Consider the following 18,324-nt stretch of genomic DNA (forward strand, 5'->3'; position numbering starts at 1 on the left):
TGTTACACTGTACTATGGCTCTCCCTAGTGACCGTTCATGGTACGTGCACTGCACGCCCCAGGCTCCAGCAGGGCAGAGCCACAGAGAGAGTTACGACCATAGATATATATGGTTACGACATTGAGAGGGCAGAAAACAGCCTGATCACGTGGTTCATGTTCTCGCGCGAGCCCATAGACTCCAATGCATTCCGTAACTCCCGGATGTCCCCTTTCAATAAAGAAGTCTAAGTAGAAGAGCCGCCATTGGACTGAAGCCCCGTGACGTGAACAGAGTTGTCGTAACTCTGTCTCACTTTATATGGCTCTGCAGCAGCAGGGCTAGTGCGCATGCGCACAGCCCTTGCATGCACAGTAGGCCTATGTGCGTTCACACACAGCTAGCTGTTAGCCTGTTAGCAGTGTGGTTAGAAAACACTTTAATAATAATAATAATAATAGTAAAAGGTTTGAAACGGTTTGAAAACAGTGTGTTCGTTAAGCAGCTCAACCCTGAAACACAGCAGGTAAGATGAACTGATTCACCGTGTTTTTACTAACATTTATCTTTTATATTATTGACTCATCTTTTAACATGGAACAACATGACGAGTATTTCTCTCATATCTGCTTGTTAGTTATAAATGATCCTAAACAAGCAGTAGTTAATAATAGCAGCAGTAATCATATTGTAACTTGTTATAAACAAGCAGTAGTTAATACTAGCAGCAGTAATACTATTGTAACTTGTTAAAACCAGCAGTAGTTAATACTAGCAGCAGTAATAATATTGTAACTTGTTTTAAACAAGCAGTAGTTAATACTAGCAGCAGTAATAATATACACTGACACCACGCTAGACAGGAACACCCAAAAACGTCACATCCGGGGTAAGAACTTACCCCGGAATTTTCTATGGCTGCCAATGCAACTTGGTCCAATCCTTAATCACATACGGACAAACATCTATGCCGATGCTATCTAACTTGCGGAGGTAGCGTGCGGGCAACAGATCTTTCAACGTATGGCATTGCAAATACTTTGATAATCGCTACTCTGCTCAATATTGTTTTGAAAATGCCGCAAATTGCATTGCAGTGAACGAGCGAAAATCACAACTTCCCCCGTTTTTGGGCGGAGTCACCGTTTGAGGCGCTGTTTACGCGCCGTGGTGTATTGTAACTTGTTTTAAGGCCACCTACGGACGGCTGCAATTCAAAACTGCCCCCCTTTTCCCCTCACTATGGGGTATATCTTGTGCCACCCCTTATCCCTTATCCCTAAACAAATTTTAATTTTTTTAATATATAACAAAAACCCTTTTAAAATAGTTCAAATAGCTGATCTACAAGCTCACAATGTCTCGATGTAGATCGGCTATTTTAACTATTTTAAAATGTTTTTCAAAATAGTAAAAAATGGCAAATACGTTTAGGGATAAGGGTTAAGGGTGGCGCAAGATGGAGCCCTAGATGTTTTTCCCCTTTTACCTCCTTTTATGACGTTTTTCTGTTTTTGGTTGCTATATAGAAGTGTAATTTATATTTTATATTTTTGCATTACATTTTATCATAGGAAAGATTTTCCCTTAGATTGGAACCTAGGTACTAGGTAGGTAATTTCATCTTTCTGTGTGATAATATTGTCACCCAACCGAGAAGCCATCTGCCTTGCTGAGATTACTATTTGATCCAAAGAGAATGGTCCTAATTCAGTTTTTCCCAGGTGTAATGATAGTTTGTTATCAGCGAGCCAGGTGCAGATTCTACCGAGTTCAGAGCTGAGCTGAAGGCCTTTTCAAGCTTCAGTTTGTCAAAGGTCCAAACGTAGTTTGTAAATGTACTTTTATTGTTGACCAAAGGGTGGTGCTCTTTCACTCATCTGTGATGAGTGAAAGAGCATCACATTTGTGATGACGGCTATGGCCGTTTTTAGCCCAATGAGTGTTTTTTGTGCAAAACTAATGCTTGGAATGGATTCAGAATCATGACAACCCCCTAGTTTGACACATCACATGCTACTTAAAGCATAATTATGCCATAATTGCCATAGCCTATATAGGTAATGGTATGGTCACATATAAAACCTTATAAAATAAATTGCTCAATACCGACAGCCGGTCAGCAAGTGTACTCATTAATTTAAGTATTTTTAAGTATATAGGCAATATTTTAGGCCAATAAAAACACATTTCCCACTCCCCACCCCCGGGTGCCGGACTATAGGTCTCCAGTTATTAAAGTCCTTCCTTATTCACTTGATTTCAGACCGACGTCCACTCCAGACTGCAGGTGAAGATGAACTCTCCAGACTCATAACTACAATACCCATGATGCATCACTCCCAGGTGAAGATGAACTCTCCAGACTCAGCCAGGGACGTTTCTATTAAACAGGAAGCTGAAGACGTTTCTATTAAACAGGAAGCTGAAGACCAGCCACACCTCAGTAAGTTTTATGTGAAAGAAAATATTGTTCCTGAAGAAACAATGTATTTTGCTAAAATCTTTCAGAACAGTAATAACCTGTAGTTAGTAACAGTTTAGTCAATCTTATCTTGGTAGGTAATAGCTCATTTTGTACATGGAACATTGAAGAAGAATGGATTTACATTTTAGGAATCCAGTGTTGACCATCATGTTATGTTTCTGCTCCTAGACATCCTGCACATGGTTGTGTGTAAAGAGGAGGTTTCTCCTGAACAGGAGAGGAGCCCCAGTCTGCTCCAGGGGGCACCAGAGCCTCCACATATTAAAGAGGAACAGGAGGATCTACTTCAAAGACCAGAGGATCCTGTTGGGTCAACGTTGACATTACTAGCAGTGAAAGGTGAAGAAGAAAATGACGATGAAGAAGAAGAAGAACACATATCTTCCCACTGCTCTGAGATTGAAGTTGAACTTGAATCTGACACTGAAGTCACTGAAGACAGTGATGATTGGGAGACCAGTGAAGACGATGATGACGAACGGCGTGACAAGACTTTCAGTGACTCAGGTTCCCTGAAGAAGCACCAGCGTGTCCACACTGGAGAAAAACCTTTTAACTGTGAACATTGTGACAAGAGTTTCAGTCAGTCAGGTAACCTAAAGCAACACCTTCGTGTCCACACTGGAGAAAAGCCTTTCCAATGTAAACATTGTGACAAGAGTTTCAGTCGTTCAAGTAATCTGAATGAACACCTTTGTGTCCACAATGGAGAAAAACCTTTCCAATGTAAATATTGTAACAAAAGTTTCAGTCATTCAAGTTCCCTTTGGTCACACCTTCGTGTCCACACTGGAGAAAAACCTTTCCAATGTAAACATTGTGACAAGAGTGTCTTTGACTCATTTCTCCTGAAGCGACACCTTTGTGTGCACACTGGAGAAAAACCTTTCCAATGTAAACATTGTGACAAGAGTTTCAGTCGGTCATCTCTCCTGAAGACACACCAGCATGTCCACACTGGAGAAAAACCTTTCCAATGTAAACATTGTGACAAGAGTTTTACTGCATCATCTTCCCTGAAAACACACCAGAGTGTCCACACTGGAGAAAAACCTTTCCAATGTAAACATTGTGACAAGAGTTTCAAAAATTCAAGTGATCTGAAGATACACCTTCGTTTACACACTGGAGAAAAACCTTTCCAATGTAAACATTGTGACAAGAGTTTCATTAGTTCAAGTCATCTGAATAAACACCTTCGTGTCCACACTGGAGAAAAACCTTTCCAATGTAAACATTGTGACAAGAGTTTCAACAGTTCAAGTCATCTGAAGATACACCTTCGTGTCCACACTGGAGAAAAACCTTTCCAATGTAAACATTGTGACAAGAGTTTCACTTGTTCAAGTCATCTGAAGATACACCTTCGTGTCCACACTGGAGAAAAACCTTTCCAATGTAAACATTGTGACAAGAGTTTCAACAGTTCAAGTAATCTGAAGAGCCACCTTCGTGTCCACAGTTCTCACAGGACAATAAAAAAGATGTCCACTCTAAACAGTGTGACCCATGTTTAAATAACTCGGGTCACTTGCTAAGACACCATTGCATTCACACCATGGGGTAAAAAAAAGAAAGTTTCCATGTGTTCCTGTCTGTCTTGGATTATGGAGACATAATCTATAGACATGCAGCAGCATCCACTCTTAAATTCCTAGAGTCTGCTTATCACTCATCGAGTAGATGTATTACGGGTGATAGCTATGGTACTCACCATTGTATCTTATATAACAATGTTGGAAAACTGCATTGGCACCTGTTCTTGTATAAAGCCATGCTGGCGATTGTCCTAAATCCATCTTTTCTGAAGTACACCCGCACCCGGTCAAGTAGTTTCCCCAAATTCAAGGTACCAAAAGTTAGCTCTGAACTTGCTTTTGGCTTCTGTGGTCCTAATACATGGAATGACCTGCAACTGACCACATTGGTACCCGTTTTAAAACCTTGGTGAGCATACAGACCCCCACAATATGTAACTGTTTTTAGATAGTTTTGAAATTTGTCTTATCTTTTTGTTTGTAAACCTATGTAATTCACATGTATATCTTTTGTTTTTCTTTTCCTGATCTTCTGATGTATTGTGATGTTTTTTTCTATATGATATTGTATTACTCGTCGACACTGAAAATGAGTTTGATTACTCAGTGTAATTTCGAGAATAATCAAATTTTGAATGAATGAAACATGAGCTCACTGGGAGGATCAAATTAAACAGGTGCATGTTCGTAGGGAGGTCGATAGACAAGGATAATATGGATTATTATACTGCTCCTATATTTCAAAACAAATATGGGTAAATTCTCCTTCTACAGCACGGCCACCCAGGCGTGGAATGCCCTCAAAAAAATGCAGATCACTTACATCTTTTAAAACAGGCCTTTGAAAGTCCACCTTTCAGCAGGCCCAATGAAGAGGAAATTATCACTTCTCCTTTAAACAGGTAACCACGCCCCCTCCTAACTTTCTCCCACTCTGTACATATAATGTTTTATTATTTCCTGTAATGATATATTTTGTTGTTGATGATATAGATTTTTTGTTGAGGGGCGCTAGCTCCTCCTACTGGGCTTTGTCTTTGTGTGAACACAAACGTGATGATTTGATTGGCTGATCATCATCCCATAGCGATTGTAAGAGCCATTTATTTTCTATCCATTTATTTTCTATGCATTTCATTTCTATAACTGACGTGAGGCCTTGGCCTTGTCTTGTCTATATGAGGAAGTGGGAAACAAGGCACAGGTGCTACTGAAGTGAAAGAGGCAACAGTTTGTTGACTGTATCATGAGAACAAAGGCTGTTGATTTTGTCGTTGTTTAACCTGCTGAAGTGACGGTAAATAAATACCATTTAATTCAAAACGAAGTCAACGTTTGGACGCAGTTTTAAATTTTATTATATACACGTCTAAATCACAGATCTTGCTTTCAGTAACCAGCCAGTGGTGTCAGTTCAGGACTGACACTACAGCGATGATTTGATTGGCTGAAGTACATAGCAATGACTAAATTGTTACTAATTTGTTTATAATGTTTATTTTTCCTCCAATGCATTGGTTTGATGAATACATTAGTATGTGTATTCATTAAGATTAATACTTGTCTGATTGGTTTGACCTGTTCAATATGTTACATTATACTTTACCTGCGGAAATGAAATGCACAGCATTGTTGAAATGAAACATTGTACGCATGCAAATATATCTGAAAATAATATTTGCAGTAGCCAATACATCTCTTTACCCCCAATTTATTCTGCATGCTAATTACGTCCTCCCCACACACATCTATGTGTAGTCAGTGCTGTGCTGTTGTATCCTACTGAGCGGAGCCCACACCTGATGATTTACCGACCCGGTGTGGACAGGTAACGGTGGAGAACAATGGAATTGCCGTCGACACAGCAACACCAATGATCTCGACTAGCCAGGCGACGACCAACAACAACAACACCACAGGCATCCTTCCTCCCCAGCCAACCTGCACACCCATGCTGGATATACACGCTGACGTCCCGGTTGTGAATATTATATTTGCAAGAGCCGAGCACGTCCCAGGCAACAGCAGGAGGCTGAGGAGTGATCTACCGTCGGCGGCAGTCGAGGCACAAGACACGGTCAACACCACCATCTACAGGCGTAAAGAGTCTCCACATCCAACCACGGGGGACAACGCGGCTGGAGACGGACCTAATCGGCCACACCGGGATACTTTCCCTGCTATTTTTCCAGTCGACACCATGGCTCAATCATCACCACCAGAGCCTACAACAAACCTGGACGAGGGACCCCTCCCCCCACCCGCAGCCCCACTCCCGCCACCTCACAACGACCCCCACCACGCACCCCTCACCCTTCCCCCACGGCAACCCGCTTGATGTGGCCAACTGCTTGAACATCTTCTTTACAAACATAGCAACAACTCTGGTTAACAAACTGCCCTCCCACTCTGGGCTCTTTGGTGTAGAGCACATTAAAACCTTCTACAGAAACCTAGGTGTTTGTAAAGATGATTTTAAACTAGTTATGGTAACAACTGATGAGGTAATTAAGAAAATGAGTGCCCTCCAACCCCACAAGGCCACTGGCCATGACAATATTCCCTCCAAATTTCTCAGAGACTCAGCCATCTCTATAGCTCCAATTATCACACACACATAGTAAACCTCTCCATCAAACAGGGACAGGTCCCCCAAGATTTCAAACTGGCCAAAGTAACCCCCTTGCACAAGAAAGGGAGTAAATTAGACCCTGGCAACTACCGCCCTATTTCTATTCTAATCTCCATCTCGAAAGTGATGGAAAAAATAGTCTATGAACAGGTTGAAAAGTATCTTGCCACAAATAAATTAATGTACGAGTTCCAATCTGGCTTCAGAACATCCCACTCCACTGACACATGCCTTCTCTATTTGAGCGACCACATCAAACATGAGGTGGATGCTGGCAAATACTGCGGCATGGTCATGCTGGACCTCCAAAAGGCTTTTGAGACCGTGAACCACTCCATACTGGTTAACAAGCTTAAAGCAATTGGTTTCGATAGCACATCAGTGAGCTGGATGCAATCCTACCTGGAGGGGAGAGAACAGATGGTGGAGGTGAATGGAACACTGCCCCCCCCCCCCCTCCCAGTGAGCTGTGGCGTTCCTCAAGGAAGCATACTAGGGCCTTTACTGTTCCTAGTATATGTTAACGACATGACTTCAGCTTGTGACTGCAACTTGTTCCTGTTCGCAGAGGACTCGGCACTGCTAGTCTCGGACAGGAACAAACTGCAGGTTGAAAAGGCCCTCAGCTCTGAACTCGGTAGAATCTGCACCTGGCTCGCTGATAACAAGCTATCTTTACACCTGGGAAAAACTGAATCCATTCTATTTGGCTCTAATAGTAATCTCAGCAAGGCAAATGGCTTCTTGGTTAGAGTGGGTGACAATGTTATCACACGTAAAGATGAAATTACCTACCTAGGTTCCATCCTGGAGGCTAATCTTTCCGGTGATAAAAAGTCAACCAAAGAACAAGATTCCTTTACTCACTGGTCAACAAAAACACCTTGAAGACCTTAACAGGAGCCCTCGTACAAGGTTTATTTAACTATGCATGCACCTCCTGGTACCACAGCACCTCAAAGGCCCTTAAAACTAGGCTCCAGACTTCCCAAAACAAACTGGTCAGGCTCCTACTTAGCCTCACCCCCCGAACCCACCTCACCCCTGCCCATTTTGACAGGCTGGAATGGCTTAGGGTCGACAACAGAGTACAGCATCTTGCAATGGGTCTGGTCCACAAGATTCGATACACCACCAAGATACCCATGTACCTGTCTAGATACTTCCTTAATGTTAACAAAGTCCACACCCACAACACCAGAGGGAGTGCAACGAACCATGTACAACCCAGATTCGGCACAAACAAGGGACTAATTTATTTTCGCTCCTATGCCACCAAAATGTGGAACGCCCTACCAACAGTCATTAAGACATGCGAATCCCTTGAGTCCTTCAAAACCGCCCTCAAAGGGCACCTACGGATGGCTGCAATTCGAAACTGGCCCCCGTAAAATCTGAATCCCCCCCCCCCCCCCACCGCCCCCTTTCTTTTCCCTTTTTACCTCCATTATGATGAATTCCTGTTCTGTTCTTTGTCTATATAGAAGTGTCTATTTGTATGTCTCTAAATGTTTTGATGAATTGAACATGGTGGACCCTCTTGTAAACAAGTGTAATGCTTAATTGGGTCGTCCACTCACAGTTAACAGCCTTTGTATTGAGTTTGTGCTTGAAATGTACTGTCATTCTGCAAACTGTTAATAAATATTTAAATCAATCAATCAAAAACCAAAGCTGCTCCTCACTGTATTACACTGTACCATGGCTCCCCCTAGTGACCGTTTATGGTACATGCACCGTGCACGCCCCTGTTCTCGCGAGCCCGGCATAGACTTCAATAGAAGTCTATGTAGAAGAGCCGCCATTGGACTGAAGCCCCGTGACGTGAACAGAGTTGTCGTAACTCTGTCTCACTTTATATGGCTCTGCAGCAGCAGGGATAGCCCTTGCACAGTAGCCCTATGTGCGTTCACACACAGCTAGCTGTTAGCCTGTTAGCAGTGTGGTTAGAAAACACTTTAATAATAATAATAATACTAATTGTAAAAGGTTTGAAAACAGTGTGGTCGTTAAGCAGCTCAACCCTGAAACACAGCAGGTAAGATGAACTGATTCACCTTGTTTTTACTACATTTATCTTTTATATTATTGACTCATCTTTTAACATGGAACAACACGACGAGTATTTATCTCATATGCTTGTTAGTTATAAATTATCCTAAACAAGCAGTAGTTAATACTAGCAGCAGTAATAATATTGTAACTTGTTAAAAACAAGCAGTAGTTAATACTAGCAGCAGTAATAATATTGTAACTTGTTATAAACAAGCAGTAGTTAATACTAGCAGCAGTAATAATATTGTAACTTGTTAACAAGCAGTAGTTAATACTGAAATGAAATGAAATGAAATCTATATTTACCCAGGGTATCTGGGCTAAGCATCAGATACTTGTTTCCAGCCAGGCCCTGCTCATAGAACACATTTCATCGTAGTGGTTGATGCCTTGTTCAAGGGCATTTCAGCGGTGGTAATTTTTAACCGTGTCGGACGGCTGATTCGAACCAGGAACCTTCCGGTATCAAGACCGCGCCGCTATCCGTTCGGCCACCGCTGCCACGAGCAGCAGTAATACTATTGTAACTTGTTTTAAACAAGCAGTAGTTAATACTAGCAGTAGCAGCAGTAATAATACTGTAACTTGTTATAAACAAGCAGTAGTTAATACTAGCAGCAGTAATAATATTGTAACTTGTTATCAACAAGCAGTAGTTAATACTAGCAGCAGTAATAATATTGTAACTTGTTTTAAGGCCACCTACGGATTGATTGATTGATTGAAATATTTATTAACAGTTTGCAGAATTACAGTAGATTTCAAGCACAAACTCAATACAAAGACTGTTAACTGTGAGTGGACGACCCAATTAAGCATTACACTTGTTTACAAGAGGGTCCACCATGTTCAATTAATCAAAACATTTAGAGACGTACAAATAGACACTTCTATATAGTCAAAGAACAAAGAACATAACAGATCATGAATTCATCATAAAGGAGGTAAAAAGGGGAAATAAACATATACAGTGAGGGGAAAAGGGGAGGGGGGATTCAGATTTTATGGGGTCCAGTTTCTAAATGCAGCCGTCCGTAGGTGCCCTTTGAGAGCGGTTTTGAAGGAGTCAAGGGATTCACATGTCTTAATGACTGTTGGTAGGGCGTTCCACATTTTGGTGGCATAGGAGCGAAAATAATTTAGTCCCTTGTTTGTGCCGAATCTGGGTTGTACATGGTTTGTTGCACTCCCTCTGGTGTTGTGGGTGTGGACTTTGTTAACATTAAGGAAGTATCTAGACAGGTACATGGGTATCTTGGTGGTGTATCGAATCTTGTGGACCAGACCCATTGCAAGATGCTGTACTCTGTCGTCGACCCTAAGCCATTCCAGCCTGTCAAAGTGGGCAGGGGTGAGGTGGGTTCGGGGGGTGAGGCCAAGTAGGAGCCTGACCAGTTTGTTTTGGGAGGTCTGGAGCCTTGTTTTGAGGGCCTTTGAGGTGCTGTGGTACCAAGAGGTGCATGCATAGTCAAAGAAACCTTGTACAAGGGCTCCTGTTAAGGTCTTCAAGGTGTTTTTGTTGACCAGTGAGGAGATCCTGTAAAGGAATCTTGTTCTTTGATTTACTTTTTTGATTACGTTGGTGGCCATTTTATCACCGGAAAGATTAGCCTTCAGGATGGAACCTAGGTAGGTAATTTCATCTTTTCGTGTGATAATATTGTCACCCACTCTAACCAAGAAGCCACCTGCCTTGCTGAGATTACTATTTGAACCGAAGAGAATGGATTCAGTTTTTCCCAGGTGTAAGGATAGTTTGTTATCAGCGAGCCAGGTGCAGATTCTACCGAGTTCAGAGCTGAGGATCTTTTCAACCTGCAGTTTGTTCCTGTCCGAGACCAGCAGTGCTGAGTCATCTGCGAACAGGAACAAGTTGCAGTCACAAGCTGATGTCATGTCGTTTACATATATTAGGAACAACAGTATTCCCTAGTATGCTTCCTTGTGGAACGCCACAGCTCACTGGGAGGGGGGGGGGGGGGGGGGGTACAGTGTTCCGTTCACCTCCACCATCTGTTCTCTCCCCTCCAGGTAGGATTGCATCCAGCTCACTGTGTTGATGTGCTATCAAAACCAATAGCTTTAAGCTTGTTAACCAGTATAGAGTGGTTCACAGTGTCAAAAGCCTTTCGGAGGTCCAGCATGACCATGCCGCAGTATTTGCCAGCATCCACCTCGTGTTTGATGTGGTCGCTCAAAAAGGAGTCATGTGTCAGTGGAGTGGGATGTTCTGAAACCAGATTGGAACTCGTACATTAATTTATTAGTGGCAAGATACTTTTCAACCTGTTCATAGACTATTCTTTCCATCACTTTCGAGATGGAGCTTAGAATAGAAATAGGGCGGTAGTTGCCGGGTTCTAATTTACTCCCTTTCTTGTGCAGGGGGGTTACTTTGGCCAGTTTTACTATGTGGGTGATCATTGGAGCTATGGAAATGGCTGAGTCTCTGAGAAATTTGGAGGGAATATTGTCATGGCCAGTGGCCTTGTGGGGTTGGAGGGCACTCAGTTTTTTAAGTACCTCCTCGGTTGTTACCATTGCCATTTGTTAAGGAAATTATGAGGTCCCATCATTGGTGATCAGCAGAGGCGAAGGCAACTTCACAAGGAGTCCGGCATATCGTCAATTCGTTCTTTATTCATCGTTCCCATCATCTCAGTACAGCAGAATGGTTTAACAGTCCAACAGCACTCTCCCACCGCTCCCCTCATCAATGACATCCAACCCCCTTTTATTTCCCAACCACACACCCCCAAATTGACAGTCAGTGACAGGTGTTTTATTCAAATACAACAGGACATGGACAGATAATAACAGGTGGTGTTACAGCATCTCCGTTCATGGTGTTGTTCATGGTGTTTGCTGACAGACAGGAACCTACTCTAAATGGGATAACAGAGATGCTATACAAAATGTTCATATAAGGATCTGCGCTAAAGATAAGGGTGACACACAAATAAGTATACCTTTGCTGACAGTATGGAGGAGTCAAGTCAGCTGTTAGATTGACAGGAAGACTGCTCTAAATGGGAGATAGTTGGAGGCAAGCAGGAAACAACATGCTATTCTCATCCAAGCTAAGATGAGAGAGCACACCACTAGCACACCTTTGTTGACACTGGTCTTCGTGAGCATGGGACTCCAGCTGTCAGATTTGACAGCTGTATTGGTAGTCTCCTTTTTGCTCTGACAGGAATAGTTATCCCAATGTATATTTGCTGACATGGTGTTTTACAGTAGGATGGAAAGATGAGATCTATTTGGCAATAGTAACACCTTCTGCCTGGCTTGGAAACTAATTCAGCTGTCAGGTGACAGCTGTCGGTCAGTCCGAATGCGTATTTGTGATAGTCCATCCTATTTGACTGAATGGAAGACAAGGTACTACTTATATATTTAATAGTTATAATTGACATTCTAAAACTGCCATTACAATCCACCGCTTTATATATGAAAATTGATACCTTATTAATTTACATGGCCCAGGAGATTTTTAGAATGACAAATATTGATGATTAAAACTGTATGGCTAGATTCATGTTTGATGACAGTGGTCAGATAAAGAAGGTTTCGCTATTAAGAAATTTTAAAAATTACTGGACACATCTAGACTCAGAAAACACATCTATAGTTAAATTAGGAGATAGTGAACACATCTAGTTAAATTTAGGAAGATAGGCACATCTAGAATCAAGAAAAAAACACACATCTAGAAGATCTTGTAGATCTGCTAATTTTCGAAAAGGTAGTTATTCTTTGCTCCGTTTCCAATACTATTTGTTGGTAAAGTGTAATTCCACACTACACGTACCTATAATAGTTTAGTAAGAACAAAATTAACTGAAATGATTAAACTTACAATTAGGGTAGGATTTACATTCAAATGGAAAGAATTAAAATGGATTCTGTTAGGATAGAATGTAAACACTTAACAACAATAAAATAATTGAATATGGCCACGTTTAGTTCACCTCTCAGGCTGTTTTCACACCCGAAAATAAATAAATAAATAAACTGACCGTGACCAAATCCTGTAGTTTAGGCTCTCTGCTACTTTTAACTTAGTTACCCACAAACACACAAATACCTTTCCTCCCCCCCCCCATTCTGCCAGCTGGACAGAGAAAGAGAGAGAAAGGAAGCTGTAAATCAGACATTTGTTTTTTCCAATATCGAATTAATTCAAATTAAACTGCTAATGTGAACAAGGTGAGGTTTTCTCTGTCTAAATATTATCTCCATTCGTTCAACATTTTCTGTATTATATTACTTAAGTTAGCGTTCAACTAAAGAATATTTCATATTTATACCAGTGACTTTCTGATAAGGGACGTTCAACCCGAAACTGCTTTATATCATGTATTACTATACTGATAAAGGACGTTCAACCTTGAAGAGAAAGGAACTATTTAACTTTCGTAAGCTCACTAGATTCGATTTTTTGCAGATCTCACCCCGAAAATAAATCCTTTCTCTCTCTTTTCTATACTAAAGGCCTAGTGCTACCTAGTAAATACCAGAATTGACAGGAGATAAAATAATATTAGACGTTTAACCTTGTTAAACCCTCATAAATGATTGATTTCACACTATTGATTTTAACACCTTGAAACACTCACGATTTGAATAATTACTTAGATCCATGTTAATTTATTTGCAAAACTATAAATGTATTCCTTTTAACTAACCCACACATAGGCTGTACCAATGACCCCTCCCCCTCTTGCCATTTTGGGCACGGGGTGTTCAATGAGGAGTCCTTTTAGTACAGTATATGTGCGTGGAAATGAATTCCAATATCTTATCATCCTATTTTAGGATTTTCTAACATTGTTGTTCTTGCCTATACTTTTACAAATTTTAGATTGGAGTCTAGTTAGATTAAAATTTAGATTAGATTTTTAGTAGTTTATCAAAACTCTTGTAGTTCACTACTTGCACATGTAAGACTAAATAGATTAAATCACATAGGGTAAATTACAAACTAAAGATCTAGTTATTCTCAATTGTATTTACCAATTACAAACTAAAGATCTAGTTATTTTCAATTGTATTTACCCTGTCGTAGTTTGTTTTCTTTAGCCAAAATTGATTTGCTGGCCCGTCGTTGCTGTGCGCCGTAATACAGCCGCATGGTTCAGTGGACACCAACGTTTCATATGACCTGTCTGGCCGCAGTAATAGCACAAGTCGTTGACAGGAATGGTGTTGGCTGCGCTGGCTTCATCCTCTCCCATGTGGCGTGCGTGGTCTAGTTGCCGTCTTCTTCTGTCCTTCCTTTCCTGGAGTACAGCATCAACCCTGGCTCGGGTTTGTACTTGTCCTCTCACTGGTCGGCTGTGGTATGGTCCTGGGTTGCCAGGCTGGTTACGCCAGGCTTCCCACGCCGGTGGGTGTTGTCTTGGTCTTGGGGTAGGCTTGCTGATGTGGTCTAGCTGGAAGCCGCTCAGTTGATTGGTCATTTCTTTTCCTCTGTGTTTGGTCATTTGAAAGTCTGGTTCTGGCTGGTCTCTGTTGTGGTTGCGGTCGGCATAATAGTTGTTGTTTGGTAGGGACACATGGAGTTGTGTGTCCCTTCCTTGGTCGTTGTAGTAGCTATCATCTTCATCGTTGACAGGAATGGTTGTTTCGGCGTAGTTGGCTTGGTCCGGGTGGTTGGTTGTGTTGGCGTGTAGTAGTAACGCCGCAGTTTGAAGTTCTTGTTCCAGGAGTGTCACACGTGATACTGCCTGGTCGATTAGCTTTTTCTGGTCCTCCAGTTGGAGTTGAAGAATCGCCTCCCTTTGCTGTGCGTCGCTCATTTCTTGTCGAAGTTTCTTTCGGCTCTGCCTTGCCCCCATCTTTAAAATCGTCGGGTTTTTTTTTTCTGCGTCACTGCGTCCTTTGTTAATGACCCGTCTGGCCAACGCTGATCCAAATACCCTGCTCACATAGCGTCATTTGTTAAGGAAATTATGAGGTCCCATCATTGGTGATCAGCAGAGGCGAAGGCAACTTCACAAGGAGTCCGGCATATCGTCAATTCGTTCTTTATTCATCGTTCCCATCATCTCAGTACAGCAGAATGGTTTAACAGTCCAACAGCACTCTCCCACCGCTCCCCTCATCAATGACATCCAACCCCCTTTTATTTCCCAACCACACACCCCCAAATTGACAGTCAGTGACAGGTGTTTTATTCAAATACAACAGGACATGGACAGATAATAACAGGTGGTGTTACAGCATCTCCGTTCATGGTGTTGTTCATGGTGTTTGCTGACAGACAGGAACCTACTCTAAATGGGATAACAGAGATGCTATACAAAATGTTCATATAAGGATCTGCGCTAAAGATAAGGGTGACACACAAATAAGTATACCTTTGCTGACAGTATGGAGGAGTCAAGTCAGCTGTTAGATTGACAGGAAGACTGCTCTAAATGGGAGATAGTTGGAGGCAAGCAGGAAACAACATGCTATTCTCATCCAAGCTAAGATGAGAGAGCACACCACTAGCACACCTTTGTTGACACTGGTCTTCGTGAGCATGGGACTCCAGCTGTCAGATTTGACAGCTGTATTGGTAGTCTCCTTTTTGCTCTGACAGGAATAGTTATCCCAATGTATATTTGCTGACATGGTGTTTTACAGTAGGATGGAAAGATGAGATCTATTTGGCAATAGTAACACCTTCTGCCTGGCTTGGAAACTAATTCAGCTGTCAGGTGACAGCTGTCGGTCAGTCCGAATGCGTATTTGTGATAGTCCATCCTATTTGACTGAATGGAAGACAAGGTACTACTTATATATTTAATAGTTATAATTGACATTCTAAAACTGCCATTACACATTTTAAAATCATCTTTACAAACACCTAGGTTTTTGTAGAAGGCTTTGATGTGCTCTACACCAAAACGCCCAGAGTGGGAGGGCAGTTTGTTAACCAGCGTTGTTGCGATGTTTGTAAAGAAGATGTTTAAGTAGTTGGCTACATCAAGCTAGTCAGTGATGAGGGTGTTATTCGATTTGATGTTTATGTTTGTAAACCTGGTTTTTAGTTTCTGACCACAGCCTAGTTGGTTGTTTAGTAGCTTCCAGAGCTCCCGAGGATTGTTTTTGTTTTCCTCGGCTTTATCATTGATAAAGTTACTTTTGGCTGACTTGGTCATGGCAGTTACACTGTTTCTTAGCTTGTTACGTTGGGTTTTTAGGATGCCCAGTTGGGTTTGGAGATCACTGTCGAAGCGTTTGGCTAGCTTTGACTTGCATTTAAGAAGTTCAGAGCATTTTTTGTCTCTGGCTTTCATTGCAGTCAGTATGTCCGAATTCATCCATGGCTCCGAGCGGGTTTTGACCCTGATGGTTCTCAAAGGAGCCATGGTGTTTAGTACTGATGAAGCCATGCTTCTTCGACGGACGGCTGCAATTCGAAACTGGCCCCCTTTTCCCCTCACTATGGGGTATATCTTGCACCACCCCTTATCTCTTATCCCTGAACTTAACAATTTTTTTATTTTTTAATATAAAAAAAAACCTTTTAAAATAGTTCAAATAGCCGATCTACAAGATGTCTCAATGTAGATCGGCTAGTTGAACTATTTAAAATGTTTTTCAAAATAGTAAAAAATGGCGAATACATTTAGGGATAAGGGTTAAGGGTGGCGCAAGATGGAGCCCTAGATGTTTTCCCCTTTTACCTCCTTTTATGATGATTTCCTGTTTTTGGTTACTATATAGAAGTGTATCTCTGTACGTCTCTACATGTTCTGATGAATTGAAAAGGGTGGATCCGATTGTAAACAAGTAATGCTTTCTGTTTTTGTATTGAGTTGTACTTGAAATGTACTGTAATTCTGCAAACTGTTAAAGGACCACTTTTCAACCTATCTTCATATAATAGGTCCTCACTAATAATCATGATAAAAATGGCACAATTTGTTTCTACTCAGTCTGTGCCTCATAGTAGGGCTGTGGGCAGTTCAGAAACCTTCCTCCAGTGACATCATCATTAGGCAGATCATTATTTAAACAAGTTTAGGTTTTTACAAAAATGTTTATATTTGTATTATCGTGATAACTATAGCTTCCATTTTCGCTTAAATCAATCAGTCTGTTATAAATGTGATCCTAAATAAGCAGTAGTAGCAGCTACTAGTAGTAGCAATAATAGTATAACTTGTTGGGGGGGCAAATTCTTAATTGCTGTTGTTGAGATTGTGGACTTCATTTAAATTAAGGAAGTATTTCGACAGATACATGGGTATCTTAAGGTGGTAGTGAAGTTAGTGAATCTTGTAGGCCAGGCCCATTGCAAAATGCTGTACTCTGTCGTCAACCTAAGCCATTCCAGCGGCAGCCTATGAAAATGGGCAGGGGTGAGGTGGGTTCGAGGAGTGAGGCCAAGTAGCAGCCTGACCAGTTTGTTTTTGGACGTCTGGAGCCTTGTTTTAAGGGCCTTTTGAGGTGCTGTGGTACCAAGAGGTGCATGCATAGTTAATTATTTCGCTGCTATCTACGTTTATAAATGTAGCTAGGCTAATGGTACCTACTGGTGCTATCTTCGTTTATAAATGTAGCTAGGCTAATGGTACCTACTGGTGCTATTTACGCGTATGTTCGTAGACAACCGTTTACTCCATATATATGAACGCTCCGTCTGTCTGTTTACCTTTTAGCATTGCTCCGGCTAAAGTGCTTGACAGAGTCGAACGTAATCGACGTAAGCAACGCTGGGTGAGATAAATTCCTCCCTTGCGTTGCGTCGGTTACGTCTTGCGTCTCACTCCGTCGGGTTGAGATCTGATCCCAAGCCAACGCAACCAAATTGCTTGCGTTGCGTACCTTGCATCGAGGACACCCTGCCCACCTGGAGGCAGCAGAGAGCAATATTTTGTTTTCCTGCTTTGCTCCTACCACCGAAGCAAGAGGGAAGCCACTCCGTTGTAAAAATAAACACGAACACAGGTAAATGGTAAATGGTGCATTTATATAGCGCCTTTATCCAAGGCGCTTTACATAGATTGTGCATTACATTCACCCATTCACACACACATTCATACACCGATTGCGGCGGAAGCCATGCAAAGTACCAACCAGCACATCGGGAGCAATTTGGGGTTCAGTGTCTTGCCCAAGGACACTTCGACATGTAGACAAAAGGAGCCGGGATTCGAACCGCCGACCCATGGATCATTGGACGACCTGCTCTACCTCTTGAGCCACAGTCGCCCCACAGGCATGGCTATCTCACATTATTCCACTGGACGCCAACATGAAAGTTAAACAGGACAATGTTGTACAAGCTATGATAGTTGTGTATAATGTATAGTCGCCTACATACTTCCATTTGGTGACAATGTGATGTTTACAGACGCGACCAACATGTACTATTAAAGCTGTTTGGTTTGTTGACAAGCTAGCTTGCCAGATTCTGTGAGTGAAACAAGCGACCAGGTCTATGAAAACAAACCCAAAAGAAGTAACCATGTAACAATCGCCCTTTGTGCATTAAGGCAAATCATTAACTAAGGAAAAATTAAGCGGGATCGTAGGGTTATAGTTTGTATGTTTAATATAGAGAAATGAGATTGTCATAAACAACGGTGTTCAGTTGAACCAGTGCACTTGGCACAGTGCGTCTGTCCCT

The 18,324-nt window shown here is 41.8% G+C and overlaps 1 protein-coding gene and 1 long non-coding RNA gene across 2 annotated transcripts in view; one reads left to right on the forward strand and one right to left on the reverse strand.

The window, feature by feature from the left end:
• The window catches only part of LOC306926376 (uncharacterized protein), a gene marked incomplete at its 3' end in the record, with an annotated part of 57,678 nt that overhangs the window by 8,947 nt on the left and 30,407 nt on the right, over positions 1-18,324 (reverse strand). The gene's annotated exons all lie outside the window — the stretch shown is intronic.
• Positions 419-3,150, forward strand: LOC306927018. The gene is made up of 3 exons (XR_013790473.1): positions 419-506; positions 2,247-2,426; positions 2,637-3,150. It is a non-coding gene; the product is annotated as an uncharacterized lncRNA (long non-coding RNA).

Source organism: Electrona antarctica (assembly GCF_951216825.1).
Source record: "Electrona antarctica genome assembly, chromosome: 7".
NCBI lineage: Eukaryota > Metazoa > Chordata > Actinopteri > Myctophiformes > Myctophidae > Electrona > Electrona antarctica.